Genomic DNA, 7,436 nt, shown 5'->3' on the forward strand with positions numbered 1-7,436 from the left:
AATAAGAAAGAATTGTATTTACCCTTTTAAAACCCTTATAAAAAAAACGAAAAAAAACAGCAAGGGAACTTTCAAAAAAAAAATTTGGATGTTTAATTAGGATGTTTAATTTTTTAAAGAAAAAAACAAAAATTATACGAAAAACGTTTAATGAAAATTTTTAACAGTCAGGTGTTTCCCTTTTTAAAAATTAATGATGGTTATACTATTAAAAATTAATTTGAAAGTATTTACTGTTTTGAAAAAACCTAATAGAAGTATCAATGTTGAAAAATTGATGATGTTAGGGAAAAATATAACAAAAGAAATATTTTTAAAAGATATTGATGAATAATGACAAATTAATTTTTAATCACAAGGGATAATAATGGTGATAATAATAAAGTATAAAAAACAATAACGTAATGAAAATTAATAATAAATTAATAAAAATAATAATAAAAATAAAAATTTGGTAACGTTATGATTTTTTTTGTTTAAAATTTTAACTAATAAAAATACAAAGGGGGGGAAAAAGGGCCCCAAAGGGGGGAAAGATTTTTTTTACCTTCTTAAGTATCTATTTTTTTTCCTAAAATGACAAGGGGTTTGATAGTGTTTCCCGTAATATTTTTTATTAATGAAAATTTAAAAAAAATGATGAAAAATAACAATATAAAATTTGTTTTAAACCTTCAGCTGGGAAAACTGTCTATCGTAAAAGTTTTTTTCCTTCCCTTCCCGTTATTACTTTTTTTTTTGCAAAAAGTTATTTTTTACTGTTCTCGGGGATTTTTTTTTACGTTTTTCTGTTTCATAAAAAAAAGGGCCTAAGGTTTGAAAAAGTTTGATAAGAAAAGGGGTTTTAGATATAAGAAATTTCCCATAATTTTGTAAAGGGAACGGGCCCCTTTCCCGGTTACGGGGAAGGGAGATGAATAGACAAATTGAAGGGGAAAGGGGGGAAAACAGAAAAGGGGAAAAGGGAAAAAAGAAGCGGTTTGGGGAGAGAGAGGGAGGGGGAAACAGTTGTAAACCCCCAAAACACACACCCCACACACACACACACACACACACAAACACACACACACACACACCCCCCCACACACACCCCAAAACAACACACACCCACACCCCAAAAACCCCAACACACACACACACACACACACCACACACAAAACCCCCCCACAAACCCACACCCACACACAAAACACATTTTATATATATATTATAATTATATATTATAAATATATATTTTTAGATATATATATATATATATTTTTGGTATAATATTTCTTGATTTCGAAATATACATACATATTGTAAAAAATATTATAAATTTATGTGCATTTTTGGGTATATTTGTATGTATATGTTTTTTCACACACACACACACACAACCCCCACCCCACACAACATTTTATATATAAATTTTGATATATATATTTTATATATATAAAATATATAATATATTTTTTAAAATGTATTATGAAAGTATGTTTGTTGGTATATTTTAATTTGCATATATATATTATATTTAAAATTATTATATTTTTTATATATATTATATAATTTAATATAATAATGTATTTATTTTTATATAAATATAAATTTATAATATTTTATATATATAAGTTATACATATATATATATATATATATATATATATATATATATATCTATATATATATATTATATATGTATCTAACATATATATATATATATATATATAGATCTTATTATATATATTATATTATATTTATATATATCTATACACACACAAACACACACACATAATTATATATATATAATATATATATATCTATATATATATATCATATATATACTATTGTTGTATGTATGTCTGTATGCTTTGCATTCTGTATATGTACACCACCCCCCACACACACACAACACACCACACACCCCAAAAACACACACAACACACAACACACACACACCATATATATCTATATATATATATATATATATATATTTCTATATATACTATATAGTATGTATGTATGTATGTATGCTTTGCTATGTTATGTATACACCACACCCACACACACACACACAACACCACACACCACACACCAATATATATATCTATTATATATATATATAATATATTATAGATAGATCTTATCTCTATTTTAATGAGAATGTATGTATGTATACACCGAGAAAGGAAAATCACTGGATAATACCCGAGAGAGAGAGTGATTAGTTACACAAAAAAATAACGAGTCCGCACATACCACTCCCCTGCGTTAATAAACTACATTGAGTGGGAATGTGGTGGTTTGGGGAATATTGATATCATCTACTCAGAACAGGGCATTTTTATGAGTTAGACATTTCTCACCTCTCGCCGTGTCTTTTCTTCTATATTTATCAGGCTACTTTTATCTTCGTTACGCAAATGTCTTTAGGGGAAAACCCGTACCACTGTCACATTCCCCTTTTTCTCTTTTGTTTTCTCCTTCTACAGATCCCCCCATACAATCCCTTCCCACTGCCCGTCTCCCTTTCCATCGTCCTCATTCATTCTCTCCTTCTCCACTCCCAACCTTCCTTTCATTCACTTATCCCTTCATTTTCACCTCTCACCCAACATCCCATCTCTCTCCATCTTCCTCTCTTTCTTTCATCTTCTCCCTCTTTCTTATCCCTCTCCCCTCACATCTTTCATCTTTTCTTCTCTCTCCCCATCCTTCTCTCCCCTCCTTTCGCTACTACCCTTCTCTCCTCCCCCTCCCATGCCCCCTCCCCCCCTACTCTCCGCTTTTCTCTGCCGGTTACCCAAATTCATTAACTAAATAACAAACGAGGGTCACTTTTTTTCTTTGTTGTTCAGCGCACTATAAACTATCTAGTTTTCTGATGCACCGTGACCTGTTAGGAGACTTTGTTACTCCTGCTGTTACTTCTGGTTGCTGTTCGTTCTGTTATTCGGTGTTATTTGTTTTTGTGTGTTGTTTATGTGCGTGCGTGTGGTGTGTGTTTCTTGCTACTGTTTACTTTTCTGGTGTCTATTGGTTGTCTCTTAGTATAATTTTCAGACACGAACTGGATAGAAAAAAAAACATGAAACATTAATGCAAAATATACCGACTAGATAAACGCTATAATCTCGCCGGCCGACTTTTTTTTTCTTAAGAACCTACATGCAGGTGTGCAATTGCAGGAACTGTGTCGCATTGCGAGACGGGTTTTTATCGCTTTCTAGATGTTTCCGGTGTCCTTCTCTCTTCTCTCTTCTCTCTCTCTCTCTCTCTTCTCTCTCTCTTCTCTCTCACTCACTCTCTCTCTCTATATATATATATATATCAATTTTTTTTATTTTTTTTTTTTAACCTTTTAACAAACCATTATATATATACTGTATATTATATATATATATCTATATATATATATATATATAATATCTATATATCACATATATATAATATCTATATATTTATATATCTATTTCGATATATATTATATTATATTTATATATATATATGTAGTGTGTGTTGTGTTGTGTTTGTGTGTGCGTGTGTGTGTGTGTTTGTGTGTGTGTGTGTGTGTGTGTGGATTTTATTTGTGTGATTATGCGGGTGTATGTTAGTTTTTCTTGTGTGCGTGTTGTGTATTGCTGGTATAGACTAAACGCGCCTTAATGTGATTCTAACATATTCCACATCTGAAGGCTTAAATGTCCTTGTCGCATCGCCCCTAAATCTTGGTATTCATATGCACCATACGCCAACCACGTTGAATACTTAAACGACGTCGGTACATTACGCCGAATAGCTCGTCTAATTCTGGCGAAAACGTGTCAATCTTTTCCGTTTTCCTCGGTAAAATGTTGCCTTTTTATCGTGATGATTAAGCAAGCTGGCACGAAGAACGAAAAGAGTGGATCGGCTTGATACGCGCGCGCTGTTCGTGTGATTGATTGTATCGTTTGTTCTGTGTACTCATGTTTTTCTCACATTATTGTGTCTCCATGGATGTGCCCGAATGTATGTTAGTGTTGCTTCGCTGAACATTTTTTTTTCTCTTTCATGGATGGTCCGTCAAGTATGTATGTCCCTCCTAGGCATCAGCGTGTATTTTTGCCTGGGCCACGTGCCGCATCATGAGTAAGCGTGAGTTTATACTCTTGTTTCGGAGTTATGTATGAGTCGGTACGAAACTGCACCATTTGTGGTATCCATCTGTTGAGTGCTGGCTTGTGTGGCGAGCGTTCTGTGTCTTTTATTGGTGTCCACCATCATGTAGCGTTAAGAGAAAGCATGAGTGGGTTGTGGGACAGAAAAATGGGAAATAAAGGAAATAGGATAAAGAAAAAGAGGCAAAGGGAAAAGAACTCTTAGCCCCCACTAAAACCCACCCAAAAATTTATGCGACACCAACTTTACTTTTTTCCCTTTTTTTTTGGGTGAGTGGGTTTTTAAGTGCTTCATGGCTTTTTAAAAAAAAAACCCCCCCCCGGGTTACCCCTCCCCTTTCCCCGCCTCTTCCTCCCTCCTTTTCCCCCTCCTCCCCACCCACTACCTCCCCCCCAAAAAGGGTTATTATAAATACTTGGGGGCCCCCAAACGTCTTACGGGGATTTTGCGGGAACCGTAAAAGGCTTTGGGGAGGGGCTTGGTGGGTGTTTTAAAGGTTTTTCTTGCGTTTTGTCGGGATTGGGGGGTTTACTTAATAAAAGGGTTTGGGCTTGAAAATGATGCAAAGGGAAAAAGGCCAAACTTCAAATCAACAGGATAATGAAAAAAAAACAATGTGCCGGGTATTAAAAATAAGGGGGATGGGTTTGGGAATTTGTTTAACTAGGATACTTTTAAAAAAGGGTTTTGCTCCTTTTTTTTTTTAATAAAAAAAGAGGTTTATGCCTTTAAAGGGGTCATTTTTTTTTTTTTGGTGTGAAAAAAAAAATCTAAAAGAAAATAAGGTCTAGATTACATTTAAAGAAAAGGGGCTAAGTTCGTGTTTGTTTAGGGAAAAACGATTTTTTGGTAAAAAAAAAAATAAAACAAATTTTAATTTTGAAGAGAAGCTGAAACTTCACATCTGGCGAAGGTGGTAAATTTTGTTTCACACGTAAAAAAAAAATCCTTAAAATCCTGGAAAAGGAAAACCCGGCAAGAAGAAGAAGAAAAAAAAAAAAACTAAATTTTTTAATTGGTTTTTCCCTAAAAGGGAAAATATATTTGTGAAAAATTTTTGTCCTATTTCCCCGCTTCTTTCCCCCTGGGGGTCACTGAGGGCTGCACATTAATACAGTAATTAATATTCTCATATTTTTTCAAATTTAATTGAATCAAAAACTGGTATGAAAAGTGAAAAGAAAAAGAAAATACATAGATATTCAGTAATTATGTTTTTGTTCCGATATCATGTCAGTGAAATAGCGTCATTATTTATTCTGTTTATTCGATGGTTTTTTTTTTTTTTTTTTTTTTTTTTTTTTTTTAAGAATCTTATTGCTGTTTAAAGTAATACCTCTTAAGAAAGATAAAAGGAAACAGCGCAGTTGAAAATTGTGATGTTTTTGGTTTAGCTTTTAAAAATAGGGGGCGAAAAAATTTTGGGGCTTGTTTTGGAATGATCCATGAAAACCCCCAACATATCCCATTTTCACTCACGGGTTTGGGAGACAGTACTTTTGAACACACATGGATACACATGTAAACAAGTCCCACAAAAAAACTTAATCAAACAATCCACACACAAACACACACACACCCCACACACACACACACCACACACTAGATAAAAAAAACCCCCAAGCACTGAAAGTTATGTAAAATAGAAAGGTAGGGCAACTATCTCTCCTTACTTTTATTACCTTTAAACATGTAGATACATACAAATGGTTTTTTTAAAATGTTTTGGGTCCATTCAACATGTAATGGGCCATAAATTAAAAATTTTACATTATATGGATCCTCCATATAAATAAAATTTTCCCACTTAATGTACAATTGTTTTCATTGGGATATACACAAGCTATCGGTCATTTATCATTTCTTTTTGGGGAAAATTGCCCTTTTGGGATGTTTGTTTTTTTTTTTTTTTTCTTGGACCTTTTCCCCTTTCGCATGAAAACCCTTTTACATCCCCTGCTTTTTTTTTCCCCACGTTATTGTTTTTAAATTTTTTAACCTTATCAAAATTTTGTTATTGTTTTTTGCCCCTTGGTAGTAGCGGGCAAAAAAGGGTTTAGAGTGGGGTTGCCGTTTACGATTATTTTGGCTTTTCACCGACATTATATTTGAAAGTTTAAATTTGCCCCTCGTCACTGCTTTTTCTGTTACCCTTTGGCCAAAATCATCGGCTTATACCGTCCTTAAAAAAAAGAGGAGATCCCCCGGCATATACAAAATAGGGATTTTTTATTTCATTTCGGAAGTAAAATAGGTTTTTTTAATAGAAAAATTTAAAAAAAAAACCCGTAACAAGTCTAGATTAAAGGGTTTACCGCTATAAAAGAGGGTTCCCGTCAAATTTAAAAAACCCTGAAAAAAATCTTGGGGAAAAAAATATGATGCACTAAAATTTTTTCGGGGAAAATTTCATATTCCCTTTATCCCTCCAACCCACACCTATTTTTTATTTCACACCACACACACCACACACAAAACACAAACACACCTACACCCCCACACACAAACACATATAATATGTTTTGGGGGGTGTTTTGTGTGTGTGGGTGTGTGTTTTATGTGTGTGTTTGTGTGTGTGTGTTTGTGTGTGTGTGTATGTTGTATGTATGTTATTGTATTATAAGCATAAAAGATTTGTGGGTATATAGGGTAGCTTGTATTATATGGGATGTTGGATGTGGGGTATGTGGGATGAAAATTATTTGCTTACACTATGTAAAGTCCACAAGCTGCATTTCCCTTCAATCAAATAAAATTCAATCACAAAACAGATGTTCATTCGCTTTCCCCCCCATCGGGAAAGGGGAAAAATAGAGGCCAAAACCCAATTTTTCAGCCGGGGGGGGAAAAATAAATTTTTCCCCTTAATCCAAGTTTTGTTTACTTTTTCCTTGTTTCTTTGAAAAACCCGAGCAGGATGAGGGGTTTATATCTCTAAATCCATTCCTGTTCCTTCTCTCTCTCTTTTTTCCTTTGGGCTAATTTTTTCTTTTTCCCCTCTTTCTCTTTTTCCTCCTCTTCTTTAACCCCCTTTTCCCCTCTCTCTCTCCTCTCTTTTCTCCCCTCTCTCTCCCCCTTTTTCTCTCTCTCTCTCTCTCTCTCTCTCCCCTCTCTCTCTCTCCTCCCCTCCCCCCTCCCCCTCCTCTCTCTCTCCTCTCTCTCTCTCCCTCTATCTTTTTTCTTTTCCCCCCTCCCCCCCCCTCTCTCTCTTTCCTTTTGTTTTTGGGGCCTCCCCGTGTTTTGTGTTCCCTTTTCCCCAACTTTTTTTTTTTTTTTTTTTTTTTTTTTTTTTTT

The sequence above is a fragment of the Penaeus japonicus genome, unplaced genomic scaffold (genome assembly GCF_977035675.1).
Source record: "Penaeus japonicus unplaced genomic scaffold, GWHDUDI00000001_assembly GWHDUDI00000009, whole genome shotgun sequence".
Taxonomy (NCBI): Eukaryota; Metazoa; Arthropoda; class Malacostraca; order Decapoda; family Penaeidae; genus Penaeus; species Penaeus japonicus.